The sequence below is a fragment of the Capricornis sumatraensis genome, chromosome 15 (assembly GCF_032405125.1).
Source record: "Capricornis sumatraensis isolate serow.1 chromosome 15, serow.2, whole genome shotgun sequence".
NCBI lineage: Eukaryota > Metazoa > Chordata > Mammalia > Artiodactyla > Bovidae > Capricornis > Capricornis sumatraensis.
In genome coordinates this window covers 80,537,828-80,563,757 of record NC_091083.1, presented here as the reverse complement: position 1 = coordinate 80,563,757, position 25,930 = coordinate 80,537,828, and the positions used below count along the sequence as shown (strand labels likewise).

The following is a 25,930-nucleotide window of genomic DNA, read 5'->3' as shown; positions in this document are numbered from 1 at the left end:
TATTCCTAGGAATTAAATAATTCTTGCTTTGGAAATGGGGTCTTTCATTATATCTTTTGTTGCATCCCTCAGCTGTCTGAAATAGCCCTAGGAAATCAGTCTACCATAGATAATCACTCTGACTATCAAGTAGTTCTCAACCAGTTTCCCCTTGCAACATGTAGTATAGGTGACCTTGACATACGCCATTCAATCCTACAGGTGTTCCTTGTTTTTTAGAGACTCCAGCAGAGAAAGAAAGGCTCTGGTTCTTTAGCAGCTGATGGAAATTTGTATGTATCAGATATTGTGTTGACAGTCAGGGATACCATGGTAACCTAAGTCCCCGCCCTCATGAAAGCTGATCACATAGTCCTAGCCAAACAGAACAAACTCAGAAAATAATTGAATAATTATAAAGGTGCAAAGTTCTGCTAAGGGGCTATAAGATTGGAGCAGTGATAATTGTCAGGTGTTAACATCAATTAACACCCACATTGAAGGCTTCAATTACCGCCCAAATACTGCTCACTCACCTGCCGTGTCTCCAATCCTGACTTTCCTTTAAACTCCATTTCCACTTCTACCTCAGGAGGTAGAGTCTAATTGTCCTAACCCAGTCTGGACTGGCTTGTGTTTTGCTTGTAGCCAATGAGTGCCAAGTGAGTGGGCCAATGAGTGGCCTAAAGCTCAACATTCAGAAAACTAAGATCATGGCATCCAGTCCCATCACTTCATGTCAAATAGATGGGGAAACAGTGGAGACAGTGGCTGACTTTATTTTTTGGGGCTCCAAAATCACTCCAGATGGTGATTGCAGCCATAAAATTAAAAGCCGCTTACTCCTTGGAAGGAAAGTTATGACCAACCTAGATAGCATATTCAAAAACAGAGACATTACTTTGTCCACAAAGATTCATCTAGTCAAGGCTATGGTTTTTCCAGTAGTCATGTATGAATGTGAGACTTGGACTATAAGGAAAGCTGAGTGCCGAAGAATTGATGCTTTTGAACTGTGATGTTGGAGAAGACTCTTGAGAGTCCCTTGGACTGCAAGGAGATCCAACCAGTCCATCCTAAAGGAGATCAGTCCTGGGTGATCATTGGAAGGACTGATGTTGAAGCTGAAACTCCAATACTTTGGCCACCTGATGTGAAGAGCTGACTCATTTGAAAAGACCCTGATGCTGGGAAAGATTGAGGGCACGAGGAGAAGGAGTTGACAGAGGATGAGATGGCTGGATGGCATCACCAACTCAATGGACATGAATGTGGGTAAATTCCGGGAGTTGGTGATGGACAGGGAGGCCTGGCATCCTGCGGTTCACAGGGTTGCAAAGAGCTGGACACAACTAAGCGACTGAACTGAACTGAATGAGTGCTGAGGAACTGATGCTTTTGAACTGTGGTGCTGGAGAACTCTTGAGAGTTCCTTGGACAGTAAGGAGATCAAACCAGTCAATCCTTAAGAAAACCAACCCTGAATATTCATTGGAAAGACTGATGCTGAAGCCGAAGCCCCTATATTTTGGCCACCTGATGTGAAGAGCCGACTGATTGGAAAAGACTCTGATGCTGGGAAAGATTGAAGGCAGGAGGAGAAGGCAACAACAGAAGATGAGATGGTTGGATGGCATCACTGACTCAGTGGCCATGAATCTGAACAAGCTCTGGGAGATGGTGAAAGACAGGGAAGCCTGGCTTGCTGCAGTCCATGGGGTTGTAAAGAGTCAGACAGGACTGAGCAACTGAACAACAACAAGTGAACTATAGTGGATGTGGCGCTGCGTGCTGTCCCAGGCTCAGCCAGATTAAGAGTGTAGGTCTGCCTTGTTGTTGTTCAGAGCTCTGCCTTGCTCTGTGGGATTCTCTCTCTTTAAGCCTTTAGCTGCCAAGTAAACAGTTTGATCGCCCTGAGGCTGCCATGCTGTGAGGAGCTCAAAGGAGCCCACTGAGAGATCACACGGATAGGCTTTCCAGAGGCCCAGCCAGCTCCCAAGCACGGTATCACCCAGTGGTCCATTCCACACTAGAGATCCCAAATTAGAAGATCCTTGTCAAGCTCCTTCCAAATTCCAGACCCACAGATCTACTAGAGATAATAAAATGATTGCTGTTCTTTCAAGCTACTAAATTTGGGATCGGTTTGTCTGGCAGCGTAGTAACGGGGCCTGGGCCACGTGTCCCAACACAGGGCTTTGCACATGCTTTCCCTCCTACTTGAAACACTTGCACTGCTTTCGCCTAGTTACCGCCTACGTGTCTCCTTGGATCTTGGTAAAGCTACAACGCTTCTGGAGGCTCCACTCCCCAAACCTTGAAACTGGGATTTCATAATGCCCTCATAACTTTGGCACCTGTGGTACTTGTCACAGTTGTACTTAGAGATTCTTTCACTTGTCTTTCTGACAAGTCCTCAGCTCCATAGACCAGCATTCAGTCCATGCAGTTATAATGTCGGCCATGCACTGTAAACTCAAACATCAACAGGAACAGGGGAGTAACAGAAAGGAGAGATGTAGGGAGGGGAGGGGTTGTGGTGAAATGAAAGTACTCATCTCCAGGACACAGTTGCCACTCAGCAGGCTCTGTGCAGCCAAAGCTGCCTCCTTTTTAAAAAATGTATTATTTATTTATTTGGCTGCACTGGGTCTTAGTTGTGACACTTGGAATCTTTAGTTGCAGCATGTAGGATCTAGTCCCTCCACCAGGGATGGAACTTGGGCCCCTGTATAGAGTGTGTGGAATTTTAGCCTACTGGACCACTAGGGAAGTCCCAAATCTGCCTCATTTTTAAAGAAATGACACAAACCCAGATTATTATGTGAATGTTACAATGACAGCTTCCCCGGTGGCTCAGACGGTAAAGCGTCTGCCTGCAATGCGGGAGACCTGGGTTTGATCCCTGGGTTGGGAAGATTCCCAGGAGAAGGAAATGGCAACCCACTCCAGTACTCTTGCCTGGAATATTCCACAGATGGAGGAGCCTGGTAGGCTACATTCCACGGGGTTGCAAAGAGTCAGACAGAACTGATCGACTTCACAATGACAGCAACAAGTTAAAACTAAAAACCCAGAAGAAAGAAAAGGAGAGAAAAGAAAAACAACAATCACCTGAAGATTTAATACTCCTTATTTTTTTAGAACAACTTTGAACTCTCACTTTGTATAACCAAGGAACTGTATTTAACTGAGGCACAGGTTAGCCGTGGGCTGGCTGGGGTTCAGGAGTAGGTCACTTGGATTTGTTTTTCTCTATTTGTACCTAGAGACTGTCAGTCAAATTCTCTTCCAAGGGCCAGAAGACTTGACTCTTGCCTAATTACTAAAAAATAAATAAAATTATTTTTAGGAATTACTTATTTTTCTTTAGGAAGAAGATGAAAGTGAGGAATTGTGACGATTAAGTTACACTAAATCCTGTGTATTCCTTCCCAGAATTTACATTATATGTATTTGTAATAAGGAATGGGAACTCACAGAGCTCGTGTAGGTCCTGTGAGAGGTTGATTTTTATCTAAAGATCATATCTATTATTTCACGTATCGGTTAGAAAATAGAGAAATGAGCTATCAAGCCATGAAAAGATACGGCTTGATATCTTTTCAAGGAATCAAGGAGAATGGAATGCCTGGCAGTCCAGTGGTTATAACTCTGTGCTTTCACTGCAGTGCCCCAGGTTCAATCCCTGGCTAGGGAACTAAGATCTCGAAGTCACACAGCACAGCCAAAAAGAAACAAAGAGCAGTTAGTCACCTTCGCTGATCAGAGCAGCATACTTAATTCTTTACAACACTAAGGAGAGTCCTATGAGTCTTTAGATGGGGAAGCTGAGAAAGGGTGTCTTCAAACTACCAATTCTCATGACCCCTAGGTCAAACAGGAACTTGTTCCTATTTAAGAGGAAAACTGAGGCCCAGCTGTATTGAGGCCCAAGGCATAGGATAACATCCAAGGACTGCATTGGGGCTGGGGGATGGGGAAGAGAAATATCCCCCTCAATATACAGAAGGAAGGAAGAAAGCTGAGACTGGAAGTCATGGGCCCATCACCTGGGTCACCAGGGGTGACAGTAAAATGGGTCAAAACACTACCTTTTACGTTTAAACCTTTGCAGAGATTGTCTGTGCAGAGACCTCAGCACTGGGTTTAGGAAAACCTTTCTGTACTCCTTTACCCAAGTGAACTATAGGATCCAGATTGCTTGAAAGTTAGCAAGAAAAAAAAAATTAACCTTTAGCAGAGGGCTGGACAATATCTCAGTGCTGCTTAGTACTGTCTCACATGGGTACTAAACAGACAGTGAAGTTCCTTTGACTGTTTTTGGTATCCTAAAATTCAGGTTCCTTGTACTTTTTTTTTAAGACTGCATAAAAGTGCCTTCTTACTTAGCTAATTTATTATTTTATATACAGTTTATACGTAAGGAAAATAACGAGAGATAGAAGTCACTTTTTTAGATAAATGGGGAAAAATAATAAAACTTTTAACTCAATATTACTTTCTCATCAACAAGCTGTTATTGCAATTGTTTTTGAATTACTTTCTTTTTTTCCCCTAACTTTAAACTTTTTATTTTGTATTGAGGCATAGCTGATTTAACAATTTTGTTGTAGTTTCAGGCGAACAGCGAAGGGACTCAGCCATATATATACATGTATCCATTTGCCCCCAAACCCTGTCCTCATCCAGGCTGGCAAGTAACATTGAGTAGAATTCCATGTGCTATACATGGAATTCCATACGTAGGTCCTTCCTTGTATTTTATAAGGAGCAAAGTCAGGAGGCTTGCCCCATCCGGAAAAGGGAGTCCTCTATGCCTGGGGCAAGGTCCCAAAGCACTGTTTGGAGCAGCCCCATCAGCCACTTGATATCATGAACTCAGCAAATTAAACTATATTGCCTTGGCAAGAGAGATTGAGCAATAGTTAGATTGAGAGATACTGAGAGAGAGAAACTATTTTTAAATAGTAAGGACGCAGTCCTAGAATAAGCAAGAGAGAACGTGCCTGGACATCAGCAGTCCCTTCCTTTACTGTTCCCTCAACCTCCAACAACGTGTGCGTGTGCGGTTCTTGACTGCGTCTGAGTCAACGTTCCCCATGCGCAAACTTCAACCTCTCATATGTGGGCGGCAAAACACTACTTAGTTCATCTAGGACTCGGCGAAAGAACTAAAAACCCGGCCCTTCTTGCCTTTTAACTCACTATAAAAGTTGGGGCTTTTATTGTGTTTTACTCTCCCTAGAACGTAAATCCCATGAGGGAAGGGGTTTTTGTCTGATCACCACTATATTCTCAGCCCTCGGAGCAGTGCTCTGCACGTAGCCGGCGTTTCATAAACATTCACGAAACGAGGAATTGAGAGGCGAGAAAGGAGTAACGCAGGTCGGAGGAGACGAAGACGGAAAGGGGAAAAGGGAAGAACGAAGCGGAAGGAGGAAAGAAGGAAGGCCCAGCCTCCGCTCCGCTCCAGCGGACAACCCACGCCTCCCCCCGATCTCCAGAGGACTACAACTCCCAGCAAGGCCCCGGGAGCCTAGGGCCGGCCGAGGAGGCACAGGCGGGGCCGGCCCGGCTCCAGACGGCCCGGCTCCCGTCGTGCCTCACGTGACGGCGGCCGCCGCAGCGCCCGCCGGGACCTGTAGTCTGGGCCGCGGGTGGGGGTGGGGCTGGGGACGGAGACGGGCGGGGGCCGGGAGGGCGGGCGCAGGCCCCTCCCCCGTCACTTCCTGCGGGGCTGCGGGCGCCGGGGCGGCTCTTCAGCGTTTGCGCCGGCGGCGGCCGCGTCTGGCTTGGCTCCCCTCCTCCTTCAGACCCCCCCGGCCCGGCGGCGCCCGCCTCCTTCGCGGCCACTCCGCCTCTCCCAACCCGACGTCCCTTCCTCTGCCCCTTCCTCCTTCCCCTCCTCGCCGCCGCCCAGGACCGCCGGCCGGGGGACGAGCCCGGGGCAGCAGCCAGGTGAGACGGCCGGGCCTGACGGGGCCGCGGGGGCCGGTGGGCCGCGCGCCTGGGGCTTAGGCCGCGGCGGGCCCGCGCGCTCTCGGCCTTGTTCCCCCGCCTCCCCCCGCCCGGGCCTCTCTCTCCCGCCCGCGGGGCCTTCCCGGAGGAGGCGGGCTCTTCCGCGCCCCCCGGCCCCGGGGCGCCCCGCGCGGCCTGGACCCCGGGGCGCCCCCAGCCACTCCGTCCCGCGCTGGGGGGCCCAGAAAACAGGTGCCACGCCGCCTTGCCTCATTGCTTTTCCTCGCGCGGCGTTGCTGAAGTTATTCTCGAGGCCGGGGCGGGAAGGGTGCGGGGGGGTCCCCCTGCTTCCAGTCCCTGGGGGTCCGGGGCACCCAGATCACCTCAGCCGGCTGTGGAGCGTGATGCGAGCGTGGCCCAGGTGTCCGACGCAGGGGGTGGGGGGCAGATCCCAGCACTGTCCCCCTCCCTTCGGCAAGTCGCTGGAAGTCTTTTGTGTTTTGGTTAGTTAAAAAAAGGGAGCGAATGCCGTCCCTGCCCTCCGAAGGCTGGTAGGGTTCAGTGAAACGGGGCGTGGGAAGCGCTTATCAGGGTGCCAGACCCACAGCGTGTCCCAATACACCGCCTGCATAGTTTATTAGCGTGATATTAGGGTCTAACTTAATGCGTAGAGATTGGACCAGAGTTGACCTACCTACCCGTTTTGGGTTTCCTTAGAGGCGGAAACGTTTCAGCTTCGTGCCCACCGCCAGCGCCGGGGCATTGTTTTGGGGTGGTCAACTTCTGAAAGGGGCGTCCGTTTCATGGGGACAGTCTGTGAGCCGGCAGTCTGTGAAAGATAAGTGTTGTTATTTCCTTCGCCGCCGCTGAGTCAACTGCAGGATTTTCACCAGTTCCCTCAAGTCTATGAGCAACCTGTCCTTTTTTTTTTTTTTCCTCTGCCCATCATCCGGCTTCTTGTTGTCAATCCATTTCAGGGAAAGTTTCGTTGAGTTTAGCAAACCATTCTGGAGTACTTGCTGTGTTTGTCAGGCTCTGGAGGGAGACTGTCCGTGTCCGAAGCTGGAAAAATGTCTTGTCTTTTCTTGCCGCTGCATCTCTATAACTTTTTTTTTTTTTTTCTTACCGCAGCTTTGCTTTTAAGTCCCCTCCGTCCCCGCGGGCCGGCTTTGCTTTTAAGCCCTTGCCCCACCTCCGTGTTGCAGTGTTGCTTCTGTGGACGTTTTCTTCTGTTCGGGCGAAGATGTGTGCTTCCCTCTGTTCTTCCTCTGTTCTCTGGCCGTGGGGACGTTTTTAAGGTCACTCTTGCTCTTCTGCTTGTCGCTTTCATCGTTTAGAGGGTGGTGGAAAAAGAGACCAGATTTTTGGTTGATTTTGGACTTTTCAGGAATCAGTGTGCTTACCAAAGGTAGATTGCACTGCAGCTTGTTGAAGTCAAAACTGAATACAATGGGGTGGTGGAGGGAGCTTCAGTCATCCTGGTCACGGGTGGGATTTTTAGTTTTTAATTTTTATTTCTTTTTCGCTTTCCAGCGGTTGTGTTAGTTTCTGCCGTACAACTTTGTGAATCAGCTGTGTGTGTGTATATATCCCTTCCCTCTTTAGCCTCCCTTCCAGCAAGTGGGATTTTTAAAACAGCAGCTTGATTTGAAGATACTGAGTTTCTTTTAATTCTGTTTTCAGTTGTACAGTTGTCCCCTTTATTAAGGAAACTCAGTTTATGGGGGTTCTAACTTATGGAAGAATGAGGAAGGTGTGTTTGCTCTGCTGACTGGACCCTCCTATATCATAGGGTTGTTTTAGGTAGTATGTTTCCTTCTGAACTTAAACTCTTTTGATTTACACCCATCTCTCAGTAACACACTGGATGCAAAGTGGCCTCCCGGATTTTGACGTTTTCCTAGAATTTTCTGATAGTCTTACATCCAAGAAATCATTTAAAGTCTTTGGATGACTCTAGAAACAGCTATACAGGCAATACAAAGCATGCTTTCTGCCATATTCAAAATTGTAGTGTTAGGGAAATGACTTTAACCCTGCAGTTGATAATCTAATTAAAAAACATTTTATTATGGAAAACATACAAAAGTCGAATAGTATAGAGGAGCCCCTGAATTGATCATTCACATTTGATAATTATTAACTCATAGCCAAGGTCAGTCTTGTTTCATGTAGTACCCCCTCCCCCAAACTAGGTTATTTTGAAATAAATCCTGAATATCATACAATTTTACCAGATTGCCCCAGACTGTTAATCTGTCACAAGGTTTACTTTTAGTGGAATCATAATTCTCATTTTGTCTGTTGGGCTTCTTATCTCTGTTTATACATGATTACTGTATATCAGGGGGGAAAAAAAACTTAACCACCCTCAAAGACCTATCAGAAATGCTGCCCTGCTTCTTTGTGTACAATAGCAACAGTTCTTGAGCTATTAATGACTGTAATTGAAAAGCAATCATAAATACATATATCCCTAATCTTGTTTTGATGGAGGCCTACCTGTTAAACCACTTTTAATGGAGAAAAGCTTTGTGTCAAAAGTTAAAGTACAGTTAATAATTCATTATGAAACCTCCAAAGTTTCTTTACAGTAGTTGTGTAAATATACTGCTATCACCTTAGGTTAAGAATTAAGCAAAGGATATTTTATTTCAAAACTGTTGTGAATTATTTTTTAAAGATGGCCGGCCACTCCCCACAATCTGCTGTATTTACAAACCAGTTTCGTAAGTAAGAATGAATTCACAGCATGGATATTCATGTTTTTCCTTCTCATCTAAAAAGAGATCTCTCTTAGACTGGAGGTTGACAGGAATATTGTGTTTGTTACTGTTTTGAAATTTCTGGTTATGAACACTTTTCAACTTGTAGACCTGTCATATCATTATTTCAGTTGTTCAGATTTACTTTTGAGCTTAATCAGTTAATTTACTTGTTAGTTACTACAACGTGGGAGATGAGCAGGAATATGCCTGCCTCTTAAAATTAGGGAGGGGGGGAAACCCAACCATTTTGCTATCTAAGAAAGGACACAAAATACAGTTTTAAAAAATGCATAGTGCTTCCCAGTAGGCATTAAGTAAAACTTTTAAATATTTGGAATTGTTAGCGTTTGTTCAGACTAAAGTTGCTCGCTTTTACGATTCGGCCAGAAAGCCTATTTATATACAGATTATCTTAAGTTTAGAAATGAGCGTGACTCATGGAGCTTCCCCCTCTGTGATTCTGAAGTCTAAGCCATTAACAATCTGGATATGATTATTAAACGTGAGCTGTAGCATGCTGCTTTATCCAGAGTTTGTCCCAGTAAGACTTGATGATGGGCGGAGGCATAGAGTGGGTCTCAGCTTGTGGGGCAGTTTTCTCTGATGTGCTTTGACTGGATGGAGTGAGAAAGAGTGAAATTCACCAGCAGAAAGTTGAAACTTTTATGAAAAAGGTATCTTTCTGTAGGATGTCGTTTATCAATGCTAGAAGCCTAGTTTATGAATCTCCAAACTGGATCATATTTGATGTCCTACTTAGTAACAAAGAATTGCTCAATTTGGGGAAATATTAATTTCTCTCCCTCAAATGAGAGCTCTTGGAGTTGCTTTATTTCTCTCAGACTAGGATTTGGGGCCTTCGAAATTATTTAGAGAACTTCTGTTTCACTTATGTACGTGTATGTATTATATATGTGTGTTCATTGAATTGTGTAAAATTATTTTTTCAATCAGAAAAGTTCACAAGCTACCGTTGTTATATTGGTGCAGATTCACCTAAAAACAAGTTTAGAGAATTTTATAGCATATTTTTGTTTCATGTTAGATCTATAACAGATTGTTTCAGATTAACTTCTTGTGACAGAGACCTTTGTAGTTAAAATGCTTTTGGTGAATTTTCTGTATGGGCTTTTCCTTAAATGCTTGGTTTTGACCAGGTTTTATTTATGCTTTTCCAAAAAATATATACATTTAACCATGAGAAGACATTTTAGTTGCTATGGTTATTTTTCCCTAACATTTTGTTGTGAAATTTTTCACACATATAACAGAGTTTGAAGAATTTTAGTGTACACCTCTATATTTGCCACTTTCTGCCATTATTTTACTATATTTGCTTTATCACGTGCCATTTCTGTCTGTCCATCTCTTTTAATTCATTAATCTGCTTTATTTTCAGTACATTTCCAAGTAAATTATAATATCAGCACACAGCGTGATTATCTACCAGAGTTAATCTTAAATTGAGACAATTCTACAAGGTATTCCTTGATCCTGAAAGCCAAGAGCTTTGCTGACTTTTGTTTCCAACTTTTATTTTAGTTACAGAACTCTTCGCTTTATTTTTTTGGCTGCATCGTGCAGCATGTGCAACTTCCCTGACCAGGGATTGAACCCATGCCCTCTGCAGTAGAAATCCAGAATCTTAACCTCTGGACCACCAGAAAGTCCCAGAACTTTGCTTTCTACAGGGAATTGTTTTAAGAACCTTTTGCATGAAGATGTGCTTATCCATGTATCAAGTATTATAAAGTTTGAGTAATGTTGATCAGATCCTTTTTTCTCACATAAGGAGATAATAAGATTATAAATATGAAGCTATATTGATCTTAACAAATACTGCCAGATGGATGGCTTGGATATATTTTGCTGACAGCTTCATGCTCTGAACTAAAAAATGCTCTGAACTATCAAAGATAATTATTTTAATAAAATGATAGAATGAGGAAATTACTGCCAATAGCTTGTTTGTTTTAAATATGTACATTTCCATAGAAGTGAATAAGGCTGATGTAAAGTGATTTGTGTCTCCAGATAAATGAAGGTAGAAGCACTCTTCAGACTTAATTATATTTTCTGAAATAACACATGTTCAGTTGTTAAAGGAATATATTCAGGGGACTCCCTCAAAGTATATTTACTGAAAACAAAAGTAGGAAAATCTATCCAAGAATGTATTTGCTTTCAATTAAAAATTGGTCTTCTAAATATTAAATTTGTAGCCCATCTGCTTCTGTTTAAACTGGAATCTAATTTGGAAAAGTGTGATGACTTTGTGAGTTTTTAATGATAATGAAAGCAAAACAGAAAATTGTTTTATCATATAATAGAGGTCATAATTATCCTAGAGGCCTTTTGAAATGTCTGCTGAATTACAAAGTCTAAGAAAACCTATTTAAGTGCCCTGGGGTCTTTTCCCAAAATGAAAATGGTTGCTCATCAGATTGTCTGTCTACCTGAGGTATCGGTACAGTTGGTTACCCAGTCAGTGTGGGTTGATTTTAATCAGCATGTTCTCTACTTCCATTTAAATATTTTTTTTTACAAGTGGTATGTAACTGTAAGTTTATATTTGTAGATGTTTAATGACTGAGGACAGGATCAGTGAATTTGCTGGATAATAATATTTGCTACTATTTATTGAGCTCTTACCATGTGCCAGGTTAGGATTACAGGGAGAGAGTTACTTGATGCAGCAAAGGAATCTGAAAGGTCAGATTGAATTTATTTCATAATATAAAAGCTGCTGTTCATTGAGCTCTTCTTTTGTGCTAGAAGTTGAAGTGGACATCTTATATTGTATTTCTGATCCTCCTGAGCTGTCTGCAGTGAAGGGTTGTAATAGCAGAGGTCTGTCCAGGAGGCCCAGTACTGGAGCGGGTCCTGAGCTCTTTCTACTGAGCAACACCGTCTCTAATTCTCAGGTGCTTTTTGTTGAGGATAATTGATTCTGCTTGTCAACAGTGCGGTCTTCCCAATTCTCCTGCTCACGGCAGTTAGGATGAATTTTGTTCAGTAAGGCTTTAGACCAATTTGGGAAAAAGTCTGGCTCAGTAATACTCAGTCTTAAATGAATGCTGTGTCATTTCCTTGAAGTAGCTTGGATTTACAGTTTCCTTTTATTTGTTGTGATAGATTGCTCCAGTCAACTTATAAACGGTTAGGCTGATTCAAAGGTTGAGGGTAGGGCTTAGAAGTAAATGGGGAGGAGGAGGTTTCATTAGCCTTTCCCTAAATTATTGCTATAATCTCCCTTCATGAAGTTTATTATAAATGATTGATTAACTATAGACAAGACTGTTGCTAAGAAAACTAGTTTCTTTAGAGTCATGTTATTCTGCTTTATTGGAAATGAGTTAACTAAGCCTCTAACTTTATAGGGCTGTTGCCCTCTTTGGTTCCCAGCCATTTCTAACATTCATTTCCTGGCTGACGGTACTCAGAATATTTAATGTAACTTTCTATTTGGTATTGGACTGCCTCTTAAACAGTTTCTTTTTCACTTTCTTTGAATCGATGATCCCCTGAATGAGAAGCCTCTTTGGTTCTCCAACTCTGCAGTCATCATCTCTCACGGCTATCTTAAAAGGCTAGATCGGTGAAACTAAGTGTGCCTTTGGTTTTGGGGTTTTAGTGAGATGGTGTTTCCATTCTGTGTTTAATCTCAACCAAGGTGTTGTAAGTGTGTCTCATTAATCAGGAAAAGGTGTTGGAAATAGGTCTTTTCTGGGAAGGGAGTGAGCAGATAATGGTTCTTAAGTGGTTACTGTATTAGCTCCTCTCAGGCAGGAGCTTTGGGATCTACCTAGATCTTGTCTAATTCTCATTATTTTCTTTTTTGAAGTCCATGCTTTCTATAGATTAAAATTAATTGAGGCATGAATTTTCTACCCTTGCAGATTCCATCCTGATACAAATAGGGCCACTGTCTGCCATTGCCATTGTGGATTTGGTACAAAATTCTAGGTGGTCCTTTCCTCTGTAGCAGAGAATTTATATGTAATAATAAGTCTGATTATTCTTGGAGGCTTATGTTCTTTGTTGTACAGTTTAACCTGCTCATTGAAGCTCCATGACACTTTACCTAGATGACAGTCAAATATGGTCAGGTAAATGAGTTTCCTTTTGGTTTGCAGTAGAATGAACCTTTAGAGTCTGGAACAGTTAGAGGATGACTGCTTCAGGGAACTATTTTTCCCTGTTAACTCAGAATTTATTAAACACCAAACAAAAAAGAATAAAGTAAAAAAATTTTTTTTGAAGGGGATGAGGTTGTTTTTAAGTTTGGTAGTCTTTTTTTGCCCTGTTACAAGGGATATGAGAGCTTAGTTCCCCAACCAGGGATCAAATCCATGCCCCCTGCAGTGAAAGTGTGGACTCTTAACCCCTGAACCCCCAGGAAAGTCCTATATATTTTTTTCTTTCTCAAATAATGTATCTTAAACATGATTTATTAGTATTATAATGTTGGTTACTGTGTACCCTAAGAAAATGATGTTTAACAGCTGACTTTGGTGTGACATGTCATCGTTTACAAGCATTTCGCCTACATTACCAGTTAATCTACCGAGGAATAATATGATTATGGTTTATTAATCATATGAAACTGGTGGTAGTAACCCTGTCTAACATATTAAAAGGTGGAGCCTACAGAGTAAGTTGCTCAGGGTGATTCAGCTGAGCACCAAAGTTGGGGCCCAGACTCAGATCCCCAGTCAAGAGCTTTCTTGGCCACTCCTTCTGGGTTGGCCTGCCCTCAACGCCTTGAGGGTGCACTATCCTTTGTTTACCAAATAAAATTCTGAGCTGTAATCAAGCTGTTAAAAAAAAGTTTTCTGTACCTCACCCAAACAGCCCTGTAATAGCTAGTCCGCCCTTATCCTACAGCAGTGTCTTGCAGCCAAGGTGCCTTTTATGTTTTGTTGTGTCTTCTTTAGTGATGAGGTAATGTGTATTACAAATGATGTTACTACTAATTAAAATGCTACTGTAAATTACTTATTTAAATTTGTGTCGGGTTCAAGGTTGTTCCTATACGAATGTGGAGTCCGTGAGGACAGGAACTTGTGTACTCCTCTCTCCCTGGTGCCCAGAATAGTGCCTACAATGTAGTATAGATGTTCAGAAATGACTTGTTGAGTGAATACAACAGTGAGTTTAATTCACTCTCTTGCATTCTAGTGTGTTTCTTGCGTGGGAAAGAAAGGGAGTTGGGCTTAACCTATAGTCTTCTCTGCTGCTTCTTGGCGTGAGTGCTATAAACATACACTGACAATAACCATGATGGCTTTGGAAGTGGTTAGGGATTTATAGAAAAAGTTTGCTCATGGAAATGTGAATGTGTCTGAATCTCAGCTATCACTTACGTGTGTTGAGACATTTGAAATCCAAGTGGTTGTAGACTGCTCCCCCCACCCCCATTTTCCTTGCTGTTAAGTTGTTGGCAGTTGTTTCTCACTGTTTTCTGACTCTTATTAATAGCAGGTGTTTTATTCCATTTAAATTTAAAAAAATTAATTTATTTATTTGGCTGTGCTAAATGTTAGTTGCAGCACGTGGGACCTTTCGTTGAAATGTGTGAATTCCTAGTGAAGGCATGTGGGATCTAGTTCTCCAACCAGGGATCAAACCCAGGGCTCCTGCATTGGGAGCACGGAGTCCCAGCCACTGGACCACCAGGGAAATCCCCCATTTTAGTTTTTTAACTTCAAGTTTGGGCTGGAAAACCAAACCTACCAAAAGCATTCAGCATCGATTTAGATGGGCTTGGATCGAGGAAAGCCCCATTGATCAAAGGTGCGGGCTCTGTTAGGTGGCCTTAGACACCTGTTTGGGCTCTGCACAGGCCTTTTCAGTTTCCATTCTTGCTCGTCTTTGAATGGTCAAGGTTGTGGAACAGTAGGGTTCTAGATTGGAAAATTGTTAGTCTAATATACTATTTACAGAAAGAACTTGGGTTGTTAAAATACTGTGGAACATTAGAACTCATGATTTTATTTTTGAAATTAGTTGGACAGCAAAGCTACTTTTTATTGCTTATTAATCACAGTAGCAGTGTGAAATTGAAATGAGCAACATTAAAATTATTTTATTTTGTAAGAATGCAAAAAGCATCTCAAGGTAAGGAATTCTGTATGTTGCTGACAATTGGCCATTTAAAGAGGAGCTGCTAGGTAAATGAGACTTGGGAGTTTGAGAGTTAAACTCTTATGTTACCTGAAATCCAGTTCTAAAGAATGATTATGATTTTAGATTTACTAGAGGTAATGTGTTTTTTCATATTTTGCAGTTTAATATAAGAATACTTGTGTACAGAGTGCCTTTTTGTAAATTTTTCCATGTAATTGCATTTGCATCATCAAGCATATGGTAAGGACATTTATGCCCTAAAGTATTTAACCAGTAGTTAAAAGAGGGGGGCTGCAAATTTAAAAATCAGACTTGTGTGGTTGGAAAATATTTTATGTCCAGATCCTTTTTTTCCTTTTTGGCCACACCATGCAGCTTGCACGATCTTAGATCCCCGGTGAGCAATCGATTGAGCCCGTGCCCTGGGCACTGAAACAGTGGAGCCCCAACTGCCGGACCGCCAGGGAGTTCCCTTGAGTTTCTTTTAAAAAATTAATTTCCGAGGTATTCATAGTTCGCTTAGCAGGAAGTAATTAAGACTTGAAAAGGAAATTTCTATTGTCTCTTATGTTTGTGTCTGCAAAGTGCTTTGTACCCAGTTAGTTCCCAGACAGTTGTGTCTCCTAGTAGATGCTACAGTGTGCTGCTGCAAGCCCTGACTTCATGCTTTCAGAAACTTCCCTTCTTGTAAACTTTTAGTCTCCCCCAAACTTCAGCAGTATATATCTTTGTTTTCAGAAAAAGATCGACTCTAGTAAAGTACCATGCTTTCTTATTTTCCAGGAGTTTCCTAACCACGTAACCTCTCAGAACTGAACCAAAACAACATTGTTGCTGAAGCACTTGTTTTTAAGGTATGCATAATTTGGCTCTATAATTTCAGGCTTGTTCATAATCTTTAATGTTTTTGAATTCTTCGGTGATTTATATGGCAAATGGCTTTTACTTCTGGCTATAATATTAGAGAAACAGAAGAAACTTTATGCAGTTTGATTTCTTTTTACTCTTGGGATTTAATTCGAAAGTAAATACAGGGAAAATTGTTGAAATAATGTAAAACCTTCTAGCCAGCCCTACCATGTACTTTAAATGTAGAGACATGAAAACTGACCACTGAAGTGGTATTAAACTTAGCATCTTGGTCATAGAAACTTTAGTTTGCCTTTGATTTAAAGATTTATTTAGAGATTTGCCTTTGATTTTTGCTAAACTTGGTTTTCAAGCTGGTGGGAATAATTCAGCATCATTTTCTATTGTGAATGAAAACAAATTCCATTTCTCACTGGCTGCTTTTGATTGTCTCAACCAAAAAAGATTTACAGTAAGCGTGTTCAGGATTTTACAGTCCTTGATCAGTTCAGTCGCTCAGTCATGTCCGACTCTTTGCAACCCCATGAATCACAGCACGCCAGACCTCCCTGTCCATCGCCATCTCCCGGAGTTCACTCAGTCTCACGTCCATTGAGTCCGTGATGCCATCCAGCCATCTCGTCCTGGGTCGTCCCCTTCTTCTCCTGCCCCCAATCCCTCCCAGCATCAGAGTCTTTTCCAGTGAGTCAACTCTTCGCATGAGGTGGCCAAAGTACTGGAGCTTCAGCTTTAGCATCATTCCTTCCAAAGAAATCCCAGGGCTGATCTCCTTCAGAATGGATTGGTTGGATCTCCTTGCAGTCCAGGGGACTCTCAAGAGTCTTCTCCAACACCACAGTTCAAAAGCATCAGTTCTTCGGTGCTCAGCCTTCTTCACAGTCCAACTCTCACATCCATACATGACCACAGGAAAAACCATACCCTTGACTAGACGGACCTTAGTCGGCAAAGTAATGTCTCTGCTTTTGAATATGCTATCTAGGTTGGTCATAACTTTCCTTCCAAGGAGTAAGCATCTTTTAATTTCATGGCTGCAGTCACCATCTGCAGTGATTTTGGAGCCCCCAAAAATAAAGTCTGACACTGTTTCCACTGTTTTCCCATCTATTTCCCATGAATTGATGGGACCAGATGCCATGATCTTCATTTTCTGAATGTTGAGCTTTAAGCCAACTTTTTCACTCTCCTCTTTCACTTTCATCGAGGCTTTTTAGCTCCTCTTCACTTACTGCCATAAGGGTGGTATCATCTGCATATCTGAGGTTATTGATATTTCTCCCGGCAATCTTGATTCCAGCTTGTGTTTCTTCCAGTCCAGCGTTTCTCATGATGTACTCTGCATATAAGTTAAATAAGCAGGGTGACAATATACAGCCTTGACGTACTCCTTTTCCTATTTGGAACCAGTCTGTTGTTCCATGTCCAGTTCTAACTGTTGCTTCCTGACCTGCATACAGGTTTCTCAAGAGGCAGGTCAGGTGGTCTGGTATTCCCATCTCTTTCAGAATTTTCCACAGTTTATTGTGATCCACACAGTCAAAGGCTTTGGCATAGTCAATAAAGCAGAAATAGATGTGTTTCTGGAACTCTCTTGCTTTTTCCATGATCCAGCGGATGTTGGCAATTTGATCTCTGGTTCCTCTGCCTTTTCTAAAACCAGCTTGAACATCAGGAAGTTCACGGTTCATGTATTGCTGCAGCCTGGCTTGGAGAATTTTGAACATTACTAGCATGTGAGATGAGTGCAATTGTGCGATAGTTTGAGCATTCTTTGGCATTGCCTTTCTTTGGGATTGGAATGAAAACAGACCTTTTCCAGTCCTGTGGCCACTGCTGAGTTTTCCAAATTTGCTGGCATATTGAGTGCAGCACTTTGACAGCATCATCTTTCAGGATTTGAAAGAGCTCCACTGGAATGCCATCACCTCCACTAGCTTTGTTTGTAGTGATGGCTTTCTAAGGCCCACTTGACTTCACATTCCAAGATGTCTGGCTCTAGATGAGTGATCACATCATCATGTTTATCTGGGTCGTGAAGATCTTTTTTGTACAGTTCTTCTGTGTATTCTTGCCACCTCTTAATATCTTTTGCTTCTGTTCGGTCCATACCATTTCTGTCCTTTATCGAGCCCATCTTTGCATGAAATGTTCCCTTGGTATCTCTAATTTTCTTGAAGAGATCTCTAGTCTTCCCCATTCTGTTGTTTTCCTCTATTTCTTTGCATTGATCGCTGAAGAAGGCTTTCTTATCTCTTCTTGCTATTCTTTGGATCTCTGCATTCAGATGCTTATATCTTTCCTTTTCTCTTTGGCTTTTCGCTTCTCTTCTTTTCACAGCTATTTGTAAGGCCTCCCCAGACAGCCATTTTGCTTTTTTGCATTTCTTTTCCATGGGGATGGTCTTGATCCCTATCTCCTGTACAATGTCACGAACCTCATTCCATAGTTCATCAGGTACTCTATCTATCAGATCTAGGCCCTTAATTCTATTTCTCACTTCCACTGTATAATCATAAGGGATTTGATTTAGGTCATACCTGAATGGTCTAGCGGTTTTCCCTATTTTCTTCAATTTAAATCTGAATTTGGTAATAAGGAGTTCATGATCTGAGCCACAGTCAGCTCCTGGTCTTGTTTTTGTTGACTGTATAGACCTTCTCCATCTTTGATCCTTGATCAGGACACTGCAAAACACACTGCAAGCACCGACCCTGCTTGGTGCTCTGTAGCCGTCTCCCTGTAAGAGCTGGAAGCCCATCCTCACACCCTCTCTCTGAGGTGGCGATCAGGAGACAAGTGAGCCCTTGCTTTCCTTGGGAATGGGGAAATTGATGCAAAAGAAACTAAGTTATACAAAGTCCAGGGAAAAGGATATATAGGCACTCATCACACTGAATTTGTAAAATGCTTTTCTTTTCAAAGAACTGAGTAACTGTTACAGTGCCTCAGAATTCCTTCAGGGTTGTAGCTTTCAGATCACTACAACTGAGGCTTTGTCAGAGAGCCTGTACGTGGTGCTTTGGGCAAACTGAGGCAAGCAAGCAATGGATTGCCAGGAGTTAGACATGTAATTGCTGTCTGTAGAACTGAAAGCTACAACTCAAAAGTTTGATCTGATTTAACATTGTTGGTTGCTACTTAGCAGCAAAAGGCTTCCCAGGTGGCTCAGTGGTAAAGAATCCACCTACCAATGCAGGAGACGTGGGTTCAATCCCTGGGTTGGGAAGGTCCCCTGGAGAAGGAAATGGCAACCCACTTCAGTGTTCTTGCCTGGAAAATTACATGGTCAGAGAAGTCTGGTGGGCTGCAGTCTATGAAGTTATAAAGAGTTGGACACAGATGAGCATACACTTAACAGCAAGGCTGGTTTCTTAGAAATGTAAGTCTTGGCACTGGTCCGTTTTGCCTGAAGATGATGGTAAATGCTGTTGTGTTTCTAGGCAGATGGCACAGGGCTACAGTCTACAATTTCTCTTCTCTGAAAGGAAAAGCCAATTAACGGAGTTGAACCAAGCCCCTTCTTATTCAAGATATGGTACACAGTACTACTCTTAAAAATCTCCAGCGAATCACAGATGGATATTCATTTTGATTTAAAAACATTTCCATTTTGGGAGTGCCCTGGTGGTCCAGTGGTTAGAATTCCTTGCTTTCACTACTGAGGGTCCGGTTCAGTTGCTTGTCGGTGAATTATAGAAGATCCCACAAGTTGCGCTGCATAGCCAAAAAAACATACCGACCTCTCAAACCCACTTCGTATTTACAAAAATAATGTATTTGTGTTATTTTTAAGAGTTTCTTCTAGAAGAAGGGAGATTGGTGGGGCGGGGAGCTCTTGATAAGGTTTCAAGCCTAGAAAAGAAAGATTTGCAACTTGCTAGGCTCCAGAACGGAGAAGGCAGTGGCACCCGACTCCAGTACTCTTGCCTGGAAAATCCATGGACGGAGAAGCCTGGTGGGCTGCAGTCCATGAGGTCGCTAAGAGTCGGACATGACTGAGCGACTTCACTTTCACTTTCATACATTGGAGAAGGAAATGGCAACCCACTCCAGTGTTCTTGCCTGGAGAATCCCAGGGACAGGGGAAGCCTGGTGGGCTGCTGTCTATGGGGTAGCACAGAGTCGGACACAACTGAAGCGACTTAGCAGCAGTAGCAGCAGCAGGCTGCAGAAGGAAATCTTTTTTTTTTTTCACTTTAGCATAGGATATGATGTGCTAGCTTTTCTGTGATAAACAGTTAATAATGAATTCTCTTTTAGGAAGTATTTGTTTAAGTGGACTACCCAATGGTTACATTTGTGTGGAAAGAAAGTTGTCCGTTGCCCACGTGGCATTGGGCCAACTGTGTGAGGGACTGCAGTCAGGCCCTTGTATTGGGTGCAGAGGTCTTGACTAGTCTGGGCTTCCAGGCGTTATTTTAGGCTCACTTTATTGTCTTGCAAGTGATTGTGCCTCAGCTTGGCTGTTTGTCCTGTGTCTCTCTCCTGGGCACCAAGTACATTGCCATCTCTTTTTTTTTTCCCTCTTAAGTAGTTCAGTCATATTTCTTTTGAAGAACCTTTTATTGTTGTGTGATTTGCTATATGGGCCTGCTGTTGAACATTATTTGCTTGACGTTGACATTGTCTTTTTGGAAATGATTATGTAGGATGATAATGATTGCCGTGTTTCTGTGCTTCTGGTGCTCTGCCTACGGGTGTTTGGATAACCTTGGAGTCAGTGAAGTGCTGTCTTTGGGGGGTAGGGGGTGGAGGATGCTTGGGGAGGTGGAGGTAGGGTGGAGTGGTGGTTGGGGGAGTGAGTTCACTTGCAGAAAACTGTATAACCTCATTATAGCTAGAAAGATGTCTGGGAGAAGGATCTTGGAAGTAACATGTTGGATGTAAGGGAATGATGTGGGTATATTAGGTATATTTCAAGACTTTTATAGGAAAAGTGGTTTGTTCCTTAACTTTTTGTTGTTGACAAAGTTTCTCTGAGAGTGAAGCCTCTCAGAAGCTGTGGAGAACAGATTAATAGATGTACAGTTGGTTGCTTAAAGAGCTCTTCTTGTGTCTTTGAGGAAAAGTTTAACAAGTAGTTTCTAGCATTTGAGAATGTACAGTCTGCCATAGAAGAGTTCACATGTAGTAGAGGCTTAATAGATTTTGTTGAATAGTGAATAAATGTATCAAAATTGCTGTTGGTACTGCTAAAGTTCTGTTATGGTGAAGCATGGATCCTTCATATCTGTGTACCTGTACTATGTAAGATTTATTAAGTTGGCACAGAAGTAATTGTGGTTTCAGATCATGAATTTTAAATCATTATAACTAGGCTCAAACACATCTTTATTACTCAAAGTAGGGACCATTACAGTCAACATATTTTTGTCAATGAGAAATAAGTTAGTTTATTCCTGTAGCATAAAAATCCTGGCTTCAGGATTCAGCGAACTCATGGAAAGCATTTTGTGCCTCCTGCTGGTTGTGGAAGCGTTTTTCCTTGCAAAAAGTTCTCAAGATGCTTGAAGTGGTAGTCGTTTGGTGAGAGGTCAGGTGAATATGATGGAGGAGGCAAAACTCTGTAGCCCAATTCGTTCAACTTTTGAAGTGTTGTGCGACACGCGATTGGATGTTGTGGGAAAGAATTGGGCCCTTTGTGTTGACCAATACCAGCTGTGGGCATTGCAGTTTTTGGTGCATCTCATCAATTTGCTGAACATACTTCTCAGATGTAATGATTTTGCCAGGATTCAGAAAGCTATAATGGATCAGCCAGGCAGCAGACCACCAAACTGTGGCCATGACCTTTCTCTGGTGCAGCTTTGGCTTTGGGAAGTGATGTGGAGCTTCTTCTCAGTCCAGCCGCTGAGCTGGTCTTTGCCAGTTGTCATATAAAATGACAACTTTTTTTAATGACATTTTTCGTTGCATGTCACAATCTGATCGAGAAATGGTTTGTTGTTGGCGTAGAGCAAGAGAAGGTGACACTTCAGAACGATGATTTTTTTGTGTGATTTCTGGTCAGCCCACAAGGCACCCACTTACTTAATTTTTTCACCCTTCCAATTTGTTTCAAATGCTCAGTGGCTGTAGATGGTAGATGTTGAGTTCTTTGCAACCTCTTGTGTAGTTATAAGAGGATCAGCTTTGATGATTGCTCTCAGTTGGTCATTGTCAACTTCTGATGGCCATCCACTACACTCATCTTCAAGGCTCTCATCTTGCAAAACTTCTTGAACTATCACTGCATTGTACGTTCATTAGCAATTCCTGGGCCAAATGCGTTGTTGATGTTGTGAGTTGTCTCCACTGCTTTACAACTCATTTTGAACTTGAATTAAAAACTTACTCGAATTTGTTGTTTGTTTAACATCATTTCCATAGTCTAAATGTAAAATAAATAGCAAATAATGTCGTTAGCAAAAAAAAAAAGTGAGAAATGTGCATTAAAATGATATATTAATACAACATAACCACATTTAAGGATGTATTTCCGGTATCAAATGGCAGAGTTCAACAGGGCAAAATTGCAGTTACGTTTGCACCAACCTAATAATAAAGGCAAGAAGGGGAAATACTTAGTTGCAGTGTTTTGGCTTTTAAAAGCTTGTCCAGAATTGGGATGACTTTTTTCTTTTCTTTTTCTTTCCTTCCTTCCTTTCTTTAAAAACCACATCTTGTTTGGAAACATCACTTACTACAAAGGGGAATGATGTGTTGATTGCACAAAAGTATGGACACTTTATGTTATGTGTTAATCCTGTTGAAAAATGGATATTAGTAATAGAAATGATGTTTTCCCATAATTGCTGAAGTAGGTGTTTCATACTGCAGCAATTTAGCAGTCTGTTAGTTGAAAGGGATTAGTACTAAGCAGTACTGTAGGTGGTTCTGTAAACTGTTTCTAGAAGGATCTGCCTTTTTGTGTATTGAGTCACTCAGGCTGTGCACTCAGTATGGCCCAGTTTTGGTAGATTCATTGCTGAGTTAGGGATGTGCATTTTGTGCCTGATCACTTTTTAGCACATCATGTACAATTTTTCAAAATGCTTTTATAATGTGCCCATATTCCCCTTACTGCAACCCATTAAAAAGTACTTGACACTTGTAAAGTGGAAATTGCCAGGTGAGACTGTTTTTATGAGATTTTTATGTCACCAGGCCCAAGTTAGGATCTGGGGGGACCTGGAATTAGGAATTTTTAAAAAGAGGCACCCATAACTCCTGTCATCTCACCACTCACAATGTTGTAGTCCTTTGTTTGCATTCCATAAATTTAGGATTTGAGAATTGGATGAAAATGGTTTCTTGAGTTGGTATCTCAAGCTCCTCAATTAGGGGAAAAAATCAGGAGATGACCGGCTCTCATCTGTTCTGGAGGCAGGAGGCAAGGAAACAGCACACCACAGGCTTCACAGTCAAGAGTGTTTCCAGCCTCAGGGAAAACTGGAGTCTTTGTGTTTTAAACTTTTCAACCTAATTTTCCTGTGTGTGAAATTCTGTTCTTTTGTAAGAAGACTCTAATAAAGCATTTAAAATCTCTTTTAAGTCCCTAATTTATTTGATGGAAAACAATGCTTAAAGACAAGTGTAAAGGAAAGTGTAAGTTTTCATTTAAGGATTTAATCTCAGGATGGTGTAGTGTTGAGCAAAAGGTTCTTAATTTATGCAGAAATAATGTCTCTGAAATTATGTGATTCCCCTGAATGCTTCCATGAACTATATAAATGGCAGTAGTGAAAAGCTTTATTTATAGCTGCCTGACTTTTCTTAGGGGAAGAGCATCTGTTTGGGTAAAATATTAGCATCAGTATTTCAGAGCCTTTTGATCCTCTCTGAGAATATAAGCTCCTTCATACATTAGTAAGATTTTATTCTGTGAATGCACATATATATGCTAGAAATAGCACCCTTGCTCCTCTACCCACTGGATACCAGTAGGTTCTCCCATTTTCCAGATGTGATGGCCAGATGATGTCTCCAGATATTGTCAGATGTCCTTGGGGAGCAAAATTGCCTCTTTAAAACTACTTTAGATTATATTTTCAGGCTTAAAGACACATAGAAAAGTTAAATTAGTAAATGACTTAAAATGAGTACTGTGCTGTATTTTTATTGGTCATATTACAAACTAAAAAATTTTAAAATACAGAGCCTTATTGGGGTTTAAAATATTTTCCATCTGCAGTTTTGAACTACTTATTTCAACCAGTTGTTTGAAAGATATAACTCCTTCAGGTGTACCTGAGGTTAGCATTTTTGGGGCGGTCTTAATTAATATCCTGTTTGTTTCTAATTTCAACTTCTAGCAAACCTATGAATTTATGCCTGTCACTGGAAATGCTGGCAGTGGGCCTGCCTTAGAGAAGCTAGCCAACAAAGATCCCTTTGGGCCCCACCCTTTCTAAATTTAGTTCATTCAGTCTCAGACTCTCAAGAGCCACCCAGAGCAGAGTTGGGTCGCTTCCCTGGGTCGGGAAGATCCCCTGGAGAAGGAAATGGCACCCCACTCCATTATTCTTGCCTGGAGAATCCCATGGACGAAGGAGCCTGGTGGGCTGCAGTCCACGGGATCACAAAGAGTCGGACATGACTGAGCGATTTCACTTTCACTTTCTGGGATGCAGATAGACTCTGGAGCAAGCACTGTGCTTTTGGCTTATGTTTGGATCTGTGATCTCTGGTTGGTGTTGTGAAGTTGTGAGTACAACGCTCAGTGGTTTTTTTTTTTTGCAGGGGAGGGTAGAAAAATGCCCTCAGGACAGAGTTGAGAGAGAGGGAGAGAATGAGTAAGAGCAGGAGGGGAAGATTGAAAGAGAAATATTTATATTTTGGCAGCTGATTGAACAATGAAAGGTCATAGCTGCCTTCTAAAAGGTTTTGGACTTGTTGCTTGACACTGGCAACTTGTCTACTAAGACCACTACCCAGATCTTCAGTGGATCTCCTCTGTTATTTTGTTCTGATTTCAAAAGTAGACGGGGAACAACTGTAATGTTGGAGAATTTTGTCATGTAAGGTAATATTTATACCTGTTACTAACCAAAGTCATAGTTTAGCCAGGGTGCTTTCGTTTCTGATTTTTGCCTTGTTGTGAGTTTTGTAGTCCTTTTTGCTCTCTGCAAAGGGCTTCCCTGGTGGCTTCGATGGTAAAGAGTCTGCCTGCAGTGTGGGAGACCAGGATTTGATCCCTGGGTCAGGAAGATCTCCTGGAGAAGGAAATGGCAACCCGCTCCAGTATTCTTGCCTGGAAAATCCCACGCACAGGAGCCTGGCAGGCTACAGTCCATGGGGTCATAAAGAGTCGGACATGATGAGCAACTTCACTCTTTCACTTTGCTCTCCACAAGGGAGGATGTTCCAAGACTTCAAGTAACTTATCTGGTCATTCATCTGTTTGTAGAAGTTTGGCTTTAATTAAAAATCATTTTGAGACTTAAAAAATGAAAGTAACAAAAATTACTTTATAGTAGAACTTCTAATTTGTTAGTTTGATGGTTTCTGCCTTGCTTGGCTTTTTCTGTTCTTTGTTGCTTAATGGTTATTTTTGAGTAGTTCTGATTTGCTTAAACATTTTCAGCTTTTTGAATTATGGCCATGAAAATGAGCAGAACTGTCCTTATTTTTGACTGGTGAAGAAATTTAAATGTATTTAGAATTAATACCTTTGAAACTTAGAAGATACAGTAAAAATCTTCTCTGCTCCCCCCACAAGCCACGCTAGTAAAATCGTCAGCCTGAAATCTGTTCCTCTCTTCTGCATCTTCTCCACTTTTGCTTTTAATAATAAACATAGTATAGAATGTTCTTTGCTATTCTGAGGATCCATGACCATGTTTGTGGGTGCAACAATTCTTGTTTGGAATCTGTAAATAAAGGAGACTATCTCAAACAAACCTTACAGGAGAACAAAGAGGTCTTTTGTCATCATTAGGAAAAAGAAATGGCAAAAGTGAGGAATTCTTCTCTTTCTTCAGTCAACTTAAAGGAGAGCTCCAAAGGCGCCATTCTGAGCACATGGCCAAAAAACGGAAGCAGTGTTTACATTCACCAGTAATGGTGTTACAGACCCAGTTTACTTTCAGTTTCTTATCATTTTGAGCCCAGAAACATTTACCATATCCCATATTCAGTGGAAAACCTCTTCATGTTTTTAATTTGATTTTTTAATGTAGGCTATAGTTTATAATTCTTAATATTCAACAATAAGTATTATTATACCTTGCTGATTCTTTTTG

At 41.9% G+C, this 25,930-nt stretch overlaps 1 protein-coding gene across 3 annotated transcripts in view; it reads left to right on the top strand.

Moving 5' to 3' along the window:
* Window positions 1–5,760: 5,760 nt before the first annotated feature.
* STAU1 (staufen double-stranded RNA binding protein 1) overlaps window positions 5,761–25,930 on the top strand; it is a 61,778-nt gene continuing 41,608 nt past the window's right edge. For 2 of the 3 annotated variants that reach the window (XM_068987741.1, XM_068987740.1), the window contains exon 1: window positions 5,761–5,940. The gene's annotated coding sequence lies outside the window, so the exon portion shown is untranslated. Of the gene's footprint in view, window positions 5,941–15,620; window positions 15,692–25,930 lie in introns of all 3 variants that reach the window. The other variant, XM_068987739.1, reaches the window with a different exon arrangement.